This window comes from Coregonus lavaretus (assembly GCF_964263955.1).
Source record: "Coregonus lavaretus genome assembly, chromosome: 25".
NCBI lineage: Eukaryota > Metazoa > Chordata > Actinopteri > Salmoniformes > Salmonidae > Coregonus > Coregonus lavaretus.
In genome coordinates, this window is record NC_140012.1 from 5,192,188 (window position 1) to 5,212,923 (window position 20,736).

Here is a 20,736-nt window from a genome sequence, read left to right on the forward strand (position 1 = left end):
GTGAGAGACAGAATAACAACAACAAAATACAGAAAAACGCATGTCAAAAATGTTATAAATTTATTTGCATTTTAATGAGGGAAATAAGTATTTGACCCCTCTGCAAAACATGATTTAGTACTTGGAGGCAAAACCCTTGTTGGCAATCACAGAAGTCAGACTTTTCTTGTAGTTGGCCACCAGGTTTGCACACATCTCAGGAGGGATTTTGTCCCACTCCTCTTTGCAGATCTTCTCCAAGTCATTAAGGTTTCGAGGCTGACGTTTGGCAACTCGAACCTTCAGCTCCCTCCACAGATTTTCTATGGGATAAAGGTCTGGAGACTGGCTAGGCCACTCCAGGACCTTAATGTGCTTCTTCTAGAGCCACTCCTTTGTTGCCTTGGCCGTGTGTTTTGGGTCATTGTCATGCTGGAATACCCATCCATGACCCATTTTCAATGCCCTGGCTGAGGGAAGGAGGTTACCCAAGAATTGACGATACATGGCCCCGTCCATCGTCCCTTTGATGCGGTGAAGTTGTCCTGTCCCCTTAGCAGAAAAACACCCCCAAAGCATAATGTTTCCACCTCCATGTTTGACGGTGGGGATGGTGTTCTTGGGGTCATAGGTAGCATTCCTCCTCCTCCAAACACGGCGAGTTGAGTTGATGCCAAAGAGCTCAATTTTTTTTTCTGACCACAACACTTTCACCCAGATCTCCTCTGAATCATTCAGATGTTCATTGGCAAACTTCAGACGGCCCTGTATATGTGCTTTCTTGAGCAGGGGAACCTTGCGGGCGCTGCAGGATTTCAGTCCTTCACGGCGTAGTGTGTTACCAATTGTTTTCTTGGTGACTATGGTCCCAGCTGCCTTGAGATCATTGAGATCATTTTTATTTTTTGTATTTTTTTTATTTCACCTTTATTTAACCAGGTAAACCAGTTGAGAACAAGTTCTCATTTACAACTGCGACCTGGCCAAGATAAAGCAAAGCAGTGCGATAAAAACAACAACACAGTTACATATGGGGTAAAACAAAACAAAGTCAGAAATACAACAGAAATACAATTAATATACAGTGTGCAAATTTAGCAAGTTATGGAGGTAAGGCAATAAAATAGGCTATAGTGCAAAATAATTACAATTTAGTATTAACACTGGAATGATGTGCAAGAGATGATGTGCAAATAGAGATACTGGGTACAAATGAGCAAAATAAATAACAATATAGGGATGAGGTAGTTGGGCGGGCTAATTTCAGATGGGCTGTGTACAGGTGCAGTGATCGGTAAGTTGCTCTGACAACTGATGCTTAAAGTTAGTGAGGGAGATAAGTGTCTCCAGCTTCAGAGATTTTTGCAATTTGTTCCAGTCATTGGCAGCAGAGAACTGGAAGGAATTGCGGCCAAAGGAGGTGTTGGCTTTGGGGATGACCAGTGAGATATACCCGCTGGAGCGCAGACTACGGGTGGGTGTTGCTATGGTGACCAATGAGCTAAGATAAGGCGGGGATTTGCCTAGCAGTGATTTATAGATGGCCTGGAGCCAGTGGGTTTGGCGACGAATATGTAGTGAGGACCAGCCAACAAGAGCGTACAGGTCACAGTGGTGGGTATTATATGGGGCTTTGGAGACAAAACGGATGGCACTGTGATAGACAACATCCAATTTGCTGAGTAGAGTGTTGGAGGCTATTTTGTAAATCACATCGCCGAAGTCAAGGATCGGTAGGATAGTCAGTTTTACGAGGGCATGTTTGGCAGCATGAGTGAAGGAGGCTTTGTTGCGAAATAGGAAACCGATTCTAGATTTAACTTTGGATTGGAGATTCTTAATGTGAGTCTGGAAGGAGAGTTTACAGTCTAACCAGACACCTAGATATTTGTAGTTGTCCACATACTCTAGGTCAGACCCGTCTAGAGTAGTGATTCTAGTCGGGTGGGCGGGTGCAAGCAGCGTTCGGTTGAAGAGCATGCATTTAGTTTTACTAGTGTTTAGGAGCAGTTGGAGGCTACTGAAGGAGTGTTGTATGGAATTGAAGCTCGTTTGGAGGTTTGTTAACACAGTGTCCAATGAATCATTGGGCTGATTCCTCACCGCTCTCATGATCATTGCAACTCCACGAGGTGAGATCTTGCATGGAGCCCCAGGCCGAGGAAGATTGACAGTTCTTTTGTGTTTCTTCCATTTGCGAATAATCGCACCAACTGTTGTCAGCTTCTCACCAAGCTGCTTGGCGATGGTCTTCTAGCCCATTCCAGCCTTGTGTAGGTCTACAATCTTGTCCCTGACATCCTTGGAGAGCTCTTTGGTCTTGGCCATGGTGGAGTGTTTGGAATCTGATTGATTGATTGCTTCTGTGGACAGGTGTCTTTTATACAGGTAACGAGCTGAGATTATGAGCACTCCCTTTAAGAGTGTGCTCCTAATCTCAGCTCGTTACCTGTATAAAAGACACCTGGGAGCCAGAAATCTTTCTGATTGAGAGGGGGTCAAATACTTATTTCCCTCATTTAAAATGCAAATCAATTTATAACATTTTTGACATGCGTTTTTCTGGATTTTTGTTGTTGTTATTATGTCTCTCACTGTTCAAATAAACCTACCATTAAAATTATAGACTGATCATTTCTTTGTCAGTGGGCAAACGTACAAAATCAGCAGGGGATCAAATACTTTTTTCCCTCACTGTACACTACATTACCAAAAGTATGTGGACACCTGCTCTCCGAACATCTCATTCCAAAATCATGGGCATTAATATGGAATTGGTACCCCCTTCTCTGCTATTTATATTTGTATTTATTATGGATCCCCATTAGCTGCTGCCAAGGCAGCAGCTACTCTTCCTGGGGTCCAGCAAAATTAAGGCAGTTCATACCATTTTAAAAACATTACAATACATTCACATATTTCACAACACACTGTGTGCCCTCAGGCCCCTACTCCACCACTACCACATATCTACAGTACAGAATCCATGTGTACATGTGTGTATAGTGCGTATACCATTGTATGTGTGTATGCATGTGTCTGTACCTATGTTTGTGTTGCTTCACAGTCCGCGCTGTTCCATAAGGTGTATTTTTATCTGTTTTTTAAATCTAATTTTACTGCTTGCATCAGTTACTTGATGTGGAATAGAGTTCCATGTAGTCATGGCTCTATGTAGTACTGTGTGCCTCCCATAGCCTGTTCTGGACTTGGGGACTGTGAAGATACCTCTTGTGGCATGTCTTGTGGGGTATGCATGGGTGTCTGAGCTGTGTGCCAGTAGTTCAAACAGACAGCTCGGTGCATTCAACATGTCAATACCTCTCACAAACACAAGTAGTGATGAAGTCAATCTCTCCTCCACTTTGAGCCAGGAGAGATTGACATGCATATTATTAATATTAGCTCTCCGCATACATAGACACTCTGGCTTTACTCAAAGCCTGTGGCATGTCATTAGTAAAGATTGAAAAAAGTAATGGGCCTAGACAGCTGCCCTGGGGAATTCCTGATTCTACCTGGATTATGTTGGAGAGGCTTCCATTAAATAACACCCTCTGTGTTCTGTTAGACAGGTAACTCTTTATCCACAATATAGCAGGGTGTGTAAAGCCATAACACATACGTTTTTCCAGCAGCAGACTATGATCAATAATGTCAAAAACCACAAAAGCCACACTGAAGTCTAACAAAACAGCCCCCACAATCTTTGTATCATCAATTTCTCTAAGCCAATCATCAGTCATTTGTGTAAGTGCTGTGCTTGTTGAATGTCCTTCCCTATAAGCATGCTGAAAGTTTGTTGTCAATTTGTTTACTTTAAAATAGCTGCCACGGTCAACTGTAAGTGCTGGTATTGTGAAGTGGAAATGTTTATGAGCAACAACGGCTCAGCCACGAAGAGCCTCCACTCTTCTGGGAAGGCTTTCCACTAGATGTTGGAACATTGCTGTCGGGACTTGCTTCCATTCAGCCACAAGAGCATTAGTGAGGTCGGGCACTGATGTTGGGCGATTAGGCCTGGCTCGCTGTTGGCGTTCCAATTAATCCCAAAGTTGTTTGATGGGGTTGAGGTCAGGGCTCTGTGCAGGCCAGTCAAGTTCTTCTACACCGATCTCGACAAACCATTTCAGAATGGACCTTGCTTTGTGCATGGGGGCATTGTCATGCTGAAACAGGAAAGGGCCTTCCCCAAACTGGACAGACGATGTGTACGCGCCGCGCGCTTCAGCACTCTGCGTTCCCATTCTGTGAGCTTGGGTGGCCTACCACTTCGCGGCTGAGCCATAGTTGCTCCTAAACATTTCCACTTAACAATAACAACACTTACAGTTGACCGGGGCAGCTCTTGCAGGGCAGAAATTTGACCAACTGACTTTTTGGAAAGTTGGCATCCTATGACGGTGCCATGTAAAAATCACTGAGCTCTTCAGTAAGGCCATTCTACTGCCAATGTTTGTCTATAGAGATTGCATGGCTGTGTGCTCAAGTGTATACACCTGTCAGCAACGGGTGTGGCTGAAATAGCCGAATCCACTAATTTGAAGGGGTGTCCACATACTTTTGTATATATAGTGTATATATCAACGAATTGGCGAGGGCACTAGAACAGTCTGCAGCACCCGGCCTCATCCTACTAGACTCTGAAGTTAAATGTCTACTGTTTGCTGATGATCTGGTGCTTCTGTCCCCAACCAAGGAGGGCCTACAGCAGCACCTTCTGCACAGAGTCTGTCAGACCTGAGCCCTGACAGTAAATCTCCGTAAGACAAAAATAATGGTGTTCCAAAAAAGGTCCAGTTGCCAGATCCACAAATACAAATTCCCTAGAGCACACAAAAAACTATTCCTACCTCGGCCTAAACATCAGCACCACAGGTAACTTCCACAAAGCTGTGAACGATCTGAGAGACAAGGCAAGAAGGGCCTTCTATGCCATCAAAAGGAACATAAAATTCGACATCCCATTTAGGATCTGGCAAAATATAGTTGAATCAGTTATAGAACCCATTGCCCTTCATGGTTGTGAGGTCTGGGGTCCGCTCACCAACCAATAATTAACTAAATGGGAGAAACACCCAATTGAAAAACACCCCCGTGTACAACGTAAAACACAAAATAATGCATGTAGAGCAGAATTAGGCCGATACCTGCTAATGATCAAAATCCAGAAAAGACCCATTAAATTCTACAACCACCTAAAAGGAAACGATTCCAAAACCTTCCTTCACAAAGCCATCACCTACAGAGAGATTAACCTAGAGAATAGTCCCCTAAGCAAGCTGGTCGTGGGGCTCTGTTCACAAACACAAACAGAGCCCCAGGACAGAAACAGCAACAAAATTAGACCCAACCAAATCAAAACAAGAAAACAAAAAGGTAAGTACTTGACACATTGGAAAGAATTTACAAAAAAGCTGAGCAAACTGTGATGCTATTCGGCCCTAAACAGAGAGTACACAGTGGCAGAATACCTGACCACTGTGACTGACCCAAAATTAAGGAAAGTTTTGACTATGTACAGACTCAGCAAGCATAGCCTTGCTATTGAGAGAGGCTGCCGTAGGCTGACTTGGCTCTCAAGAGAAGACAGGCTATGTGCACACTGCCTACAAAATGAAGTGGAAACTGAGCTTCCTAACCTCCTGCCAAATGTATGACCATATTTGAGACACATATTTCCCTCAGATTACAGACCCACAAAGAATTTGAAAATAAATACAATTTTGATAAACTCCCATATGTATTGGGTGAAATACCACAATGTGCCATCACAGCAGCAAGATGTGACCCGTTGCCACAAGGAAAGGGCACCCAGTGAAGAACAAACACCATTGTAAATACAACCCATATTTATGTTTATTTATTTTCCCTTTTGTACTTTAACTATTTGCACATCGTTATAGCACTGTACATAGCCATAATATGAAATGCCTCTATTCCTTTGAAACTGTTGTTGTAGTTTGTTGTAAACAGTAATGTTTACTGTTCATTTCGATTGTTTATTTCACTTTTGTTTATTATCTATTTCACTTGCTTTGGCAATGTAAACATATGTTTCCCATGCCAATAAAGCCCTTTGAATTGAATTGAGAGCGAGAGAGAGCGAGAGCGAGAGCGATAGCGAGAGAGAGAAAGTTCTCCTTGAAGTAGTTTAAGTCCTTTGTTTTTGTCCTTTCTTCTAATTTGCACATGCTGTTTCTGTGAAAAAGCATTTATCATGAAAGATGAGCAATTAAATACTTCAATTTAATTGAAATCAAATTAATAGGGATTATCTCATGGGTTCCTGATTGCCAGAGGAGGCCTTGGGGGTGTAGTCGAACTTTGAGCGTCTGAGCATACAAATACTGTGAACTCGATTCAATCAAACTGCTCTACAGAACTTTCCAGGGCACAACATTACAAAATGTGATAATTTTTGCTTCAACAATGTCACTTTCAATTAAGCTAATAATCAATAACCAAATTATGTGAAATAAAACTAGTTGTGGATTAACATTCTACAAAGCAGTGTCCCTAATACTAATAATATTCTATAAAGCATTGGCCCTCGTACTTATAACATTCTATATAACATTCACTCGGGCTCCCGAGTGGCGCAGCGGTCTAAGGCACTGCATCTCAGTGCTTGAGGCGTCACTACAGACCCCTGGTTCGATTCCAGGCTGTATCACAACCGGCTGTGATTGGGAGTCCCATAGGGCGGTGCACAATTGGCCCAGCATCGTCCGGGTTTGGCCGGTGTAGGCCGTCATTGTAAATAAGAGTTAAATAAAAAATTAAGCATTGGCCCTAGTACTAATAACATTATATAAAGCATTGGCCCTAGTGCTATTGGCAGAAGACACTAGGCCCTAGGGTATGATATTCCACAGGATTCTAGCTAGCTCTGCTTAAGGTATTGTGTGACTGAGGTCTGGGTATCTGTGTGTTATTAGTGAGTATGGTATTGACTGTGCTGCTGTGTGATCTTCTTCTCCATGCAGTGGAGGCTGTGTGGCTCCAGTGAACTGACGGAGACCCAACGGAGGCTCAGAGAGGGATCTGGCCTGGGATGATAACACTGTCTAAAAAGACAGGGCCTTGGCACACTGTAGTGGAGAATAACAGAATCACTGCTTCAGGCGGAGGGAGGGAGGGAGCAAAGGATTTTAACCAGCACCACAATGACAGATAGAAAGAGAAAGAGAGAATGAGAGAGCGAGAGAGAGCGAGATGGATTCGGACAACTGTTGCTGTGTTTGCAATTAGCATCCATCTTTTTCGGAGACACAGAGAGAGAGGGAGAGAGAGGGAAATGTTTGCAACAACTATTCCTGCTTGAATCGGAAATTCACTGATTTGGGACAATTTCTCCTCTAATTGGGAACTTTTAAAAATGTTTTCTACTCTACTCTACATGCCTTTGCCTCTTCATTCTTCTTTAGAGTTTGTGTTTTCTATCTTTCCTTCACAGTCACACAGGGGGAAGCCAGGGGAAAGAGTGGGGGAAGGAGCGAGTCGGTTCTGTGGCTCTTAAAAGCGACCTTGTAGCAGTCGTAAGGGCATGAAATCAGCAGAAGGCAAGGCAGGTTGATGTGCTCAGAGTGTAGATTTAGTTACAGGTCTTGGTGATTCAATGGTGAAAGTGCCATATCATAGAAAATATACAAGTAGCTTTACAAAATGTACACGGGCAACACCCCAAAAGAAATAGCCTCTATGTCAGGCATAATGTGTCCTATCTAAACAGACACAGGTAGAGGGCAAGACTGCGCAACCTCGCCTTAAGAAACCAAATAGAATCTAGGCCACGTAGCGTATTTCTATGAGCACTGAGGCGCACGCACTCCTATTATGCTCAACCAGAATGACAGAGACATAGGACACAGACACACGGAGCTCTGACATAACCCGGGAAATATTAACAAAGGCAACCATACATTGAATTAAATAAACAGAACGTCTATATCGTGAGTCTTGAGTATGTTCATGACAATAAACATCGCGCCCAATCAGAGGGTAATAAATGGTCAATGAAAATGTCTACCTGCCTGCCTCGTGCATAAAAACATTAGTTAAAGAACATTCTGGGAGCGTTGACGGAACATCCCTCCTTGTTTCAAAGGGAACCTATGCTAACTCGTTCCCTTTTTAAACAGTAAAGTTGCTGGCACATGAAAAAGCCCTCCTAACAGACACAAAATCATCTTCTATCGTGTGAAACTTTGATCTTCCCAAATGGAACATACCACAATGTTTATTAGCACTGACAGACACACTTCCGTCTCAGGGTGATGGCTCTGTTTTATGGGGACATATTTCTTGGGAGAGGGTCGGGGGAAGAGGGTCCTAGCTGACGCGAGGCAGATCCCACTCAGCCCCTGGCGCCCTAACCTGGTGAGCCCTTCGCTACGGCTGACAGCTCGCTGACGGTGGAGACTGAGGATGTGGCGCAGAAGCAATAATTTCACAGACAAGCCTCGAGAATGTGGGTAGCTGGAGTTGGATGCTGTCACGGATTTGTTTTGGGCCATACTTGTTTTGGGCCATACATCACACAGTGCAGCGAAAAGTCAAGTTTGGATATGAGACAAAAATGGCTTTCTATTTACAACCTACATTCACTTATCTATTTATGTATTATTTTGGCATTCAGGGTCCTCCATAGCTTCCGGTTGCCTTGCATTTAGGCATATTTCCTAACTCTTAAAGTAGACTATAGTAAAGCCTATTGGCTGTGTACTATTTGAAAGAAAAGGGTTCTTTGGGTTTCTATATAGAACCTTTTGGTTCTTTGGATGAGATTAAAGAACCCTTTACAAAAAAATATTCTACATATGTGTAGCTCAGTTGGTAGAGCATGGCGTTTGCAATGCCAGGGTTGTGGGTTCGATTCCCACGGGGGGCCAGTATGAAAATTTATGCACTCACTAACGGTAAGTCACTCTGGATAAGAGCATCTGCTAAATGACTAAAATGTAAATGTATAGCCAGTGAAGGCAAAGAACCTTGAGGGTTCTATCCCTACCCCAGAGTGTAATGTGGATTTTAGAAAACAAACGCTTACCCAGTCACATCAAACTCTGAAATGACAGCTAACATTCCCTTTTCATTTGTTTCAGCTGTTTTGCATTGAGATTTATATGCATATTAATGATGCTGCTGCATGATTTCGCCTGGTCAGAAGAATGGCTAGCTGGCGTCTGACACCGTTAGCTCTCTATGGCAGGGCGGAGATCGATTTCATATTTTGCCACATTGCTGCTGAGGTCTGAGTGGCAAACACCAAGGTTCATACAAACCTGTGCTGTTGAAAACTAAATGCTAGCTAGAAGCAAGAGGAAATAATGTGCTTAATAAAAGCATACACTCTTAGATTAAAAAAGGGGTTCTACATAGAACCTTTTGGTCAATTTAAAATGTAACTGCCATTCCGATTCAAAAACCAACTGCTATTCCAGTGGTGGTTGAACCAACTTGCAAGTAGCCTACCAATAAGCACGCTATTTTTCAGCATATTAAGGTAAGCAGAGTTGATTATTTAATAAAAATATATGAAGCCAAAGTCATATGATAAACTACAGTTTAAACGTTATTAGAATTTGTGCATGTTTGTATGCCAGCTAGCTAAATAGCTAGCTAGCTAACAGCTAGCTAGACAGAAAAGGCTACTTTAATTCACCAGTTTACAAGCTAGCCAGACAACTCTTTCAAATAAACATAACATTTTTATTATGGGATATGCCAAATAGAGCTACAGACTGACATTGGCAAATAGCTAATTGTTACTTTTATTTCAGTGTGGAATCAATTGAGGGGATTATGTTTCATCAAGCCATTAGAAGACTGCTGTTGCTGACTGAGAGGAGATACAGTGGGGAAAAAAAGTATTTAGTCAGCCACCAATTGTGCAAGTTCTCCCACTTAAAAAGATGAGAGAGGCCTGTAATTTTCATCATAGGTACATGTCAACTATGACAGACAAAATGCGAAAAAATATTCCAGAAAATCACATTGTAGGATTTTTTATGAATTTATTTGTAGATTATGGTGGAAAATAAGTATTTGGTCAATAACAAAAGTTTCTCAATACTTTGTGATACCCCTTGTTGGCAATGACACAGGTCAAACGTTTTCTGTAAGTCTTCACAAGGTTTTCACACACTGTTGCTGGTATTTTGGCCCATTCCTCCATGCAGATCTCCTCTAGAGCAGTGATGTTTTGGGGCTGTTGCTGGGCAACACGGACTTTCAACTCCCTCCAAAGATTTTCTATGGGGTTGAGATCTGGAGACTGGCTAGGCCACTCCAGGACCTTGAAATGCTTCTTACGAAGCCACTCCTTCGTTGCCCGGGAGGTGTGTTTGGGATCATTGTCATGCTAAAAGACCCAGCCACGTTTCATCTTCAATGCCCTTGCTGATGGAAGGAGGTTTTCACTCAAAATCTCACGATACATGGCCCCATTCATTCTTTCCTTTACACGGATCAGTCGTCCTGGTCCCTTTGCAGAAAAACAGCCCCAAAGCATGAAGTTTCCACCCCCATGCTTCACAGTAGGTATGGTGTTCTTTGGATGCAACTCAGCATTCTTTGTCCTCCAAACACGATGAGTTGAGTTTTTACCAAAAAGTTATATTTTGGTTTCATCTGACCATATGACATTCTCCCAATCCTCTTCTGGATCATCCAAATGCACTCTAGCAAACTTCAGACGGGCCTGGACATGTACTGGCTTAAGCAGGGGGACACGTCTGGCAATGCAGGATTTGAGTCCCTGGCGGAGTAGTGTGTTACTGATGGTAGGCTTTGTTACTTTGGTCCCAGCTCTCTGCAGGTCATTCACTAGGTCCCCCCGTGTGGTTCTGGGATTTTTGCTCACCGTTCTTGTGATCATTTTGACCCCACGGGGTGAGATCTTGCGTGGAGCCCCAGATCGAGGGAGATTATCAGTGGTCTTGTATGTCTTCCATTTCCTAATAATTGCTCCCACAGTTGATTTCTTCAAACCAAGCTGCTTACCTATTGCAGATTCAGTCTTCCCAGCCTGGTGCAGGTCTACAATTTTGTTTCTGGTGTCCTTTGACAGCTCTTTGGTCTTGACCATAGTGGAGTTTGGAGTGTGACTGTTTGAGGTTGTGGACAGGTGTCTTTTATACTGATAACAAATTCAAACAGGTGCCATTAATACAGGTAACGAGTGGAGGACAGAGGAGCCTCTTAAAGAAGAAGTTACAGGTCTGTGAGAGCCAGAAATCTTGCTTGTTTGTAGGTGACCAAATACTTATTTTCCACCATAATTTGCAAATAAATTCATTAAAAATCCTACAATGTGATTTTCTGGAAAAAAAATTCTCAATTTGTCTGTCATAGTTGACGTGTACCTATGATGAAAATGACAGGCCTCTCTCATCTTTTTAAGTGGGAGAACTTGCACAATTGGTGGCTGACTAAATACTTTTTTTCCCCACTGTATGTATAAATTATTTATAATAAATTATGTATAATAAGTCTTGGTGATTCAATAGCCTAGGTAATTATTACATGACATTTAACACACTATCTCTATGTCTTGCACAGTCTGACAGTAAACCAGAACTATCAGAGGCAGAGGATCTCTCTTTCGGCTGCTGCTGACAACTGCATAAGTAGTTCTTCTACATCATAATAATTATACTGTATGTCTGCATAGCATTTTGTCTTCATTTTGGCAGATTAACTCATGCTTATTTTAAAAGATTCACTCATGTTTTTGCTCCTTTTTTCTTCTTCTCTGGAACCAGTCAGGCAACTGTACTGGCGGTAGGCTGCCCAGCGGCTAAGGAGTTGGACCTCTGGCCATAAGGTGGCTGGTTCAAATCCCGGGACGAAAAAATGGGTGGAATTGATCTGACAACAATTGGACCCTTGACCAAGTCCCTTAACCCCACAACATGCTCTCCATCCAGGGGCACTGCACTGCAGCTTGAACCTGTGATTGTCTCAACTGTATGTGTGAGGTCTGCTGTTTGGGGGGGTTGAGAACGGAGCAGAAGCCACATTTTTGTTGTTCGCTGTAACTAATGGAATAGTTATATTGTAAAGAATTCAGTGTTGATGTGGGGCATCATTCAAATAAAGAGATGCCTCCCTGGGCCAGCAGTGCACATTTCCAAACTATGTTTGCATATAATGACAATACATTAAAAAAAACTATGCTTGTATTCATTATTTAATTGTTTATTAAATTATATTCTTAGCAATTCATAAATGGCACCATGCAGGGTTCTATATGGAATACTTGTGGTTCAGCGAAGAAGAACCTCAAGGGTTCTTATCAAAGAACCCTATAAAATGGTTCTATATAGAACTTTTAGGGGTTCCATATATGAAGCAAGCGATCAAACCCTTTTTGGTTCTATAAGGAACCTTTTTTTCTAAAAGTGTAGGTCAAACTTTTGCAAAGTATGTCAGCCTTATGCTAACAGCAGATAAGACTTGACAAACCATGAAATAGCTTCATGTCCATCCATACAAAAGATAGCCTATCTATGTCCGCAGTGCTTGCCTTTTGAAAATCCATGTGTCATCATCCATCTTATCATCTATCCAGTCTAGAGATACTGGCTCAGGTGAAGGAAATACGCAATTGATATAAAATAGAATATATCCACGACAGTCAGACATGTTCCCTGTCTAAGCAGCGGGTGCGCTTTGTAACAAGTGAATCAGATATCAAAGGCGTGGGGGAAGAGATGGGAAGACGTGTCTCACTGCATATCTGACAGGAATCAGACGGCTTTGTTAAGCTCTGGCTCCCCTCTGAACTGACGGACGTCCATCTAACAGGCTACCAAATATACACAGCAGCAGCAGTTTTCTGTCAGTATTCAGCCCGGCGTTCGCATGAATACCAGCTCATGGTATGATGTGCTTGAGCCAGGCGTGCGTCACTGGCGGGAATGTCAGAGAGACCTGGGAAACAGCGGGTCATCTCGACAAAGGGCTACATTGAAATGCGTTTAAAGCCTGCTGTGCCGAGTGCAGAATGCTTTGAGTGCCGAATGCTTCGAAGTCGCCATGTATTTTTATACAAAGACACTTTCAAAAAAACTATTAGCTATCATCTCAATACTTATGTTCTCAAAGTAGGTATCTCGTTCACCAGACACTTCCACCTATGCACAATTAGCCTGGGGACAAGGTAGGCTACTTGTGGATATTGAAAAGAGCCCCCAGGTGCACGAGCATTGTGAGAAGCAGCCCTTTCTCAGTAATGTGTTTTCTAACCTGCAGGGGGCAGAGTGCAGGCCTTGGGCTGGTGGCTGGTGCTGGTGCTGGCCAAAGACTTCCTGCGAGGAGGACTCCCACCAATCAGGTCTGAGTGGTGGACCCTGGCCACTGTAGGGGACTGGGGGATGCTGGGTAGTGTCCGGGACTTGGCCAATAGAGGCTTCTGCAGCTTCCTCTCCAAAGACCTGGTGGTGTGACAAATCAATAACAGGTCATCAGAAATATAACAATACAATAATATGGTCTTTCAGCAGATACTCTTATAGTCACTTAGATTAATAGATACTGTATGGAGTAGCAGGTAGCCTTGAGGTTAGACTGTGGGCCAGTAACTCAAAGGTAGCTGATTTAAATCCCGAAGCCAACGAGGTGAAACATTTGTCATTGTGCCCTGAGCAAGTGTTCAACCAACAAGATTTTAGCTAGCTACAGTGGGGGAAAAAAGTATTTAGTTGCCACCAATTGTGCAAGTTCTCCCACTTAAAAAGATGAGAGAGGCCTGTAATTTTCATCATACGTACACGTCAACTATGACAGACAAATTGAGATTTTTTTTCTCCAGAAATTCACATTGTAGGATTTTTTATGAATTTATTTGCAAATTATGGTGGAAAATAAGTATTTGGTCATCTACAAACAAGCAAGATTTCTGGCTTTCACAGACCTGTAACTTCTTCTTTAAGAGGCTCCTCTGTCCTCCACTCGTTACCTGTATTAATGGCACCTGTTTGAACTTGTTATCAGTATAAAAGACACCTGTCCACAACCTCAAACAGTCACACTCCAAACTCCACTATGGCCAAGACCAAAGAGCAGTCAAAGGACACCAGAAACAAAATTGTAGACCTGCACCAGGCTGGGAAGACTGAATCTGCAATAGGTAAGCAGCTTGGTTTGAAGAAATCAACTGTGGGAGCAATTATTAGGAAATGGAAGACATACAAGACCACTGATAATCTCCCTCGATCTGGGGCTCCACGCAAGATCTCACCCCGTGGGGTCAAAATGATCACAAGAACGGTGAGCAAAAATCCCAGAACCACATGGGGGGACCTAGTGAATGACCTGCAGAGAGCTGGGACCAAAGTAACAAAGCCTACCATCAGTAACACACTACGCCGCCAGGGACTCAAATCCTGCAGTGCCAGACGTGTCCCCCTGCTTAAGCCAGTACATGTCCAGGCCCGTCTGAAGATTGCTAGAGTGCATTTGGATGATCCAGAAGAGGATTGGGAGAATGTCATATGGTCAGATGAAACCAAAATAGAACTTTTTGGTAAAAACTCAACTCGTCGTGTTTGGAGGACAAAGAATGCTGAGTTGCATCCAAAGAACACCATACCTACTGTGAAGCATGGGGGTGGAAACATCATGCTTTGGGGCTGTTTTTCTGCAAAGGGACCAGGACGACTGATCCGTGTAAAGGAAAGAATGAATGGGGCCATGTATCGTGAGATTTTGAGTGAAAACCTCCTTCCATCAGCAAGGGCATTGAAGATGAAACGTGGCTGGGTCTTTCAGCATGACAATGATCCCAAACACACCGCCCGGGCAACAAAGGAGTGGCTTCGTAAGAAGCATTTCAAGGTCCTGGAGTGGCCTAGCCAGTCTCCAGATCTCAACCCCATAGAAAATCTTTGGAGGGAGTTGAAAGTCCGTGTTGCCCAGCGACAGCCCCAAAACATCACTGCTCTAGAGGAGATCTGCATGGAGGAATGGGCCAAAATACCAGCAACAGTGTGTGAAAACCTTGTGAAGACTTACAGAAAACGTTTGACCTGTGTCATTGCCAACAAAGGGTATATAACAAAGTATTGAGAAACTTTTGTTATTGACCAAATACTTATTTTCCACCATAATTTGCAAATAAATTCATTAAAAATCCTACAATGTGATTTTCTGGAAAAAAAATTCTCATTTTGTCTGTCATAGTTGACGTGTACCTATGATGACAATTACAGGCCTCTCTCATCTTTTTAAGTGGGAGAACTTGCCCAATTGGTGGCTGACTAAATACTTTTTTTCCCCACTGTATGTTTTTATCTCAATATCAAATAATTTCTTGGTAACAATTAAAGGCCCAATGCAGCAGTTAAAATAAACATATTTTGCTAGGACTATCTAGGAGTGGATTGAGTTGGGAGGGGAAAACTGAAAACTAGCTGTTATTGGCAGATCTTTCTTATTGGTCTATTAACTAATTGGTGATATCACCAGGCAGGCCAAAATGTCACCAGGCAGGCCAAAACTCCATCCCACCAAAACAGGCTGATATTTCAGGTTGTCTTTTCAAACAGCTCTAACACTCATTTTCACAATTTCAGAGTATTATTCCAACCTCATAGTGTGGAAATATACACTGAGCAAAGATATAAAACGTAACAATTTCTATGATTTTACTGAGTTACAGTTCATATAAGGAAATCAGTCAATTTAAATGAATTAATTAGGTCTTAATCTATGGATTTCAAATGACTGGGAATACAGATATGCATTTCTTGGTCACAGATAAAGTTGATGTCAGAAGTTTACATATACACCTTAGCCAAATACATTTAAACTCAATTATTCACAATTCCTGACATTTAATCCTAGTACAAATTCCCTGTTTTAGGTCAGTTAGGATCACCACTTTATTTTAAGAATGTGAAATGTCAGAATAATTGTAGAGAGAATGATTGATTTCAGCTTTTAGTTCTTTCATCACATTCCCAGTGGATCAGAAGTTTACATACACTCAATTAGTATTTGGTAGCATTGCCTTTAAATTGTTTAACTTGGGTCAAACATTTCGGGTAGCCTTCCACAAGCTTCCCACGATACGTTGGATGAATTTTGGCCCATTATTCCTGACAGAGCTGGTGTAACTTAGTCAGGTTTGTAGGCCTCCTTGCTCGCACACGCTTTTTCAGTTATGCCCACACATTTTCTATAGGATTGAAGTCAGGGCTTTGTGATGGCCACTCCAATATCTTGACTTTGTTGTCCTTAAGCCATTTTGCCACAACTTTGGAAGCATGCTTGGGGTCATTGTCCATTTGGAAGACACATTTGTGACCAAGCTTTAACTTCCTGACTGATGTCTTGGGATGTTGCTTCAATATATCCACATCATTTTTCTACCTCATGATGCCATCTATTTTGTGAAGTGCACCAGTCCCTCCTGCAGCAAAGCACCCCCACAGCATGATGCTGCCACCCCCGTGCTTCACGGTTGGGATGGTGTTCTTCGGCTTGCAAATACCCCCTTTTTCCTCCAAACATAACGATGGTCATTATAGCCAAACAGTTCTATTTTTGTTTCATCAGACCAGAATAAATTTCTCCAAAAAGTACGATCTTTGTCTCCATGTGCAGTTGCAAATCGTAGTCTGGCTTTTTATGGCGGTTTTGGAGCAGAGGCTTCTTCCTTGCTGAGCGGCCTTTCAGGTTATGTCGATATAGGACTTGTTTTAATGTGGATATAGATACTTTTGTACCTGTTTCCTCCAGCATCTTCACAAGGTCCTTTGCTGTTGTTCTGGGATTGATTTGCACTTTTCGCACCAAAGTACGTTCATCTCTAGGAGACAGAACGCGTCTCCTTCCTGAGCGGTATGATGGCTGTGTGGTCCCATGGTGTCTATACTTGCGTACTATTGTTTGTACAGATGAACGTGGTACCTTCAGGCGTTTTGGAAATTGCTCCCAAGGATGAACCAGACTTGTGGAGGTCTACAATTCTTTTTCTGAGGTCTTGGCTGATTTATTTTCATTTTCCCATGATGTCAAGCAAAGAGGCACTGAGATTGAAGGTAGGCCTTGAAATACATCCCGAGGTACACCTCCAATTGACTCAATTGATGTCAATTAGCCTATCAGAAGCTTCTAAAGCCATGACATCGTTTTCTGGAATTTTCCAAGCTGTTTAAAGGCACAGTCAACGTAGTGTATGTAAACTTCTGACGCACTGGAATTGTGATACAGTGAATTATAAGTTAAATAATCTGTCTGTAAACAATTGTTGGAAACATTTCTTGTGTCATGCACAAAGTAGATGTCCTAACCGACTTGCCAAAACGATAGCTTGTTAAGAAGAAATTTGTGGAGTGGTTGAAAAACTATTTTAATCAGAATAATCTCCTCTTTCTAATTATATAAGGTTGGGCAGCGTACTCTGCTGTCATTGATCGCTAGACCAGAAACAGATGTTTCTGGTTACACAGATGTAAGAACACTTGACACCATCGAGGTGCAGATGTTTACTTTCTACACAAGTTATTTTTCCGTTTCGTCCTAAGAACAAATTGTAGTGGTAAAAAAAAAGGGAGACATTTTTTGGAGCCATTTAGGGAACATTTTATTCTTCATTTCAATTAATTTGCTATGGACTCACACAACTGTTCCAGCTCAGCCAACGTTCTTTGGCAGTTTTTCAGCCTTGGGTGAATTTTTACTTGTTCTATTGTCCAGCTTATCAGGAGTAGAGGAGGTTAGCAAGCTAGCATTAGCTTTAGCTAACTAGCAAGTTAACTATCAAAATATTTAACGGAAGTTGAGGTCAAAAACGAAAGAAACTTCCCCAGAGTCAGATGAACTTGTACAATTTGTGCAGAATTCCAGTTTGAAGGAAGTTGCTAACTAGCGCAAGCGCAATTGCTAACTAGCATTAGTGCAATGACTGGAATTCTATGGTATCTGCTAGCATTCTAGTTAGCATTGGTTCATGAAATTACCTCTAACTTTCCTCATACTGGACGCAGAGACAAAAATACATAGTATCCCGAAGTATCCCTTTAAGCTATGCTGATTTAGCAACATGTCCAATCGGACATAAATAAATAGCTAACAGGCTGAAATTACATTTCTGTGACTCACTAGCTAATATTAGCTTGCAAACTCAGTGACTGCTGCCAGGGCTCTTCTTCTTCGGTATAATGGCAGTCTGCAAACAAACGTTTAAGATGCATGCCGCCACCTAATCTGTTGGAGTGTGTGATCAATCATGGTTTGCCTCATTCTGTACAACTAAGAAAAAATATTTCAACAAATAAATCCCTACTTACTTATAACAAACACTTCCCCAAACCCTCCCAAACCCCCTCAACCCCATCCAACCTCTTCAAACATTCCCTCTATCATGCTGAGACTATACATCTTTAGGATTTTTCTGCATTTCAAAAATCATTTCGCCAGTAACATCTGTTACCCCAAACAACTGTTGCCGTATCCACAATAATCTTCAACCTGGCATTTCTGCTTTCCACAATCCGAGTTGTGTTGATAACCTTTCCAATGAAATATATGACGTCAATTGTATTTACTATCAAAGTATCCTTTGACACAGCACAGTTATGGGAGCAAGATTTCTGAACAGGCCTAGAAACCATGTCTGGACTAGTAGAAGTTCGGGACTAGTAGAAATTCTGACAGTAGGTTGGTCCACTTACTACTGGATCAGCCATCGTAGCTTCATCAGTCCACCTAGCAGTTCCACCAATTTGTCTTTCATCCTCTACACATAAGACATCTATATCTTTCGGCCTCTCTTGCCTCTCTCTGCACCTGGCATCCACCAAATGCTGCACTGTGTTCCCCCCCACAATTACAACATTTACCCTTCCCACGGTCACCTACTGCGGATTTGGAAAGTATTCAGACCCCTTGATTTTTTCCACATTTTGTTACATTACAGCATTATTCTAAATTGATTAAATCGTTTTTTTCCCCACAATCTACACACAATTCCCCATAATTACAAAGCAAAAACAAGTTTCTAGAAATGTTTGCAAATTATTATTATTTAAAAAAATATAAATACATTTAAATAAGTATTCAGACCCTTTACTCAGTACTTTGTTGAAGCACCTTTGGCAGTGATTACAGCCTCAATTCTTCTTGGGTATGACGCTACAAGCTTGGCACACCTGTATTTGTGGAGTTTCTCCCATTCTTCTCTGCAGATCCTCTCAAGCTCGGTCAGGTTGGATGGGGAGCGTCGCTGCACAGCTATTTTCAGGTCTCTCCAGAGATGTTCGATCGGGTTCAAGTCAAGGCTCTGGCTGGGCCACTCAAGGACATTCAGAGACTTGTCCCGAAGCCACTCTGTCTTGGCTGTTTGCTTAGGGTCGTTGTCCTGTTGGAAGGTGAACCTTCGTCCCAGTCTGAGATCCTGAGCGCTCTGGAGACGGTTTTCATCAAGGATCTGTATGTACTTTGCTCCGTTCATCTTTCCCTCGATCCTGACTAGTCTCCCAGTCCCTGCCACTGAAAAACATCCCCACAGCATGATGCTGCCACCACCATGCTTCACCGTAGGGATGGTGCATAGTTTCCGCCAGACGTGATGCTTGGCAGTTCAATCTTGGTTTCATCAGACCAGAGAATCTTGGTCCTTTAGGTGCCTTTTGGCAAACTCCAAGCGGGCTGCCATGTGCCTTTTACTGAGTAGTGGCTTCCTTCTGGCCACTCTACCATAAAGGCCTGATTGGTGGAGTGCTGCAAAGATGGTTGTCCTTCTGGAAGGTTCTCCCATCTCCTCAGAGGAACTCTGGAGCTCTGTCAGAGTGACCATCGGGTTCTTGGTCACCTCCCTGACCAAGGCCATTCCCCCACGATTGCTCAGTTTGGCCGGGCGACCAGCTCTAGGAAGAGTCTTGGTGGTTCCAAACTTCTTCCATTTAAGAATGATGGAGGCCACTGTGTTCTTGAGGACTTTCAATGCTGCATAATTGTTTTGGTACCCTTTCCCAGATCTGTGCCGTGCCACAATCCTGTCTCGGAGCTCTACGGACAATTCCTTCGACCTCAAGGCTTGGTTTTTGCTCTGACATGCACTGTCAACTGTGGGACCTTATATAGACAGGTTTATATAGACAGGTGTGTGCCTTTCCAAATCATGTCCAGTCAATTTAATTTACCACAGGTGGAGTAGAAACATCTCAAGGATGATCACAGGACACAGGATGCACATGAGCTCAATTTCGAGTCTTATAGCAAAGGGTCTGAATACTTATGTAAATAAGGTATTTCATTATATTTTTTATTTTAATTTTTGCCAAAAATTCTAAAAAACGGTTTTTCGCTTTGTCATAATGGGAATTTGGTGTAGATTGATGAGGGAAAATGTATATTTAATACATTTTTGAATAAGTCTGTAACGTAACAAAATGTAGAAAAGGTGAATGGATCTGAACACTTTCCGAATGCACTGTAAATCATGTTCCCCTCCACACTTGGCACATCTTTTCTTTCCTTTACACTGAGCAGTTACACGTCCCATTTTTTGGCATTTAAAACACTGCAATGGGGATGGGACAAATTCCCTGGCACTGAAACTAAGGAATCCCATTTTTACCTTTTCAGGCAAAACCTTCTCAAACCTCAGTAGCACTGATAAGCTTTCATTTCTTTGACCCGCTTTCCTTTTGGCCTCAATCACTATGCCTCCCTTCACATTTTCTTTAATATCATCTATGGACATAGATAGTGGGACCCCAGAAATGACTCCCCTGAACTTAG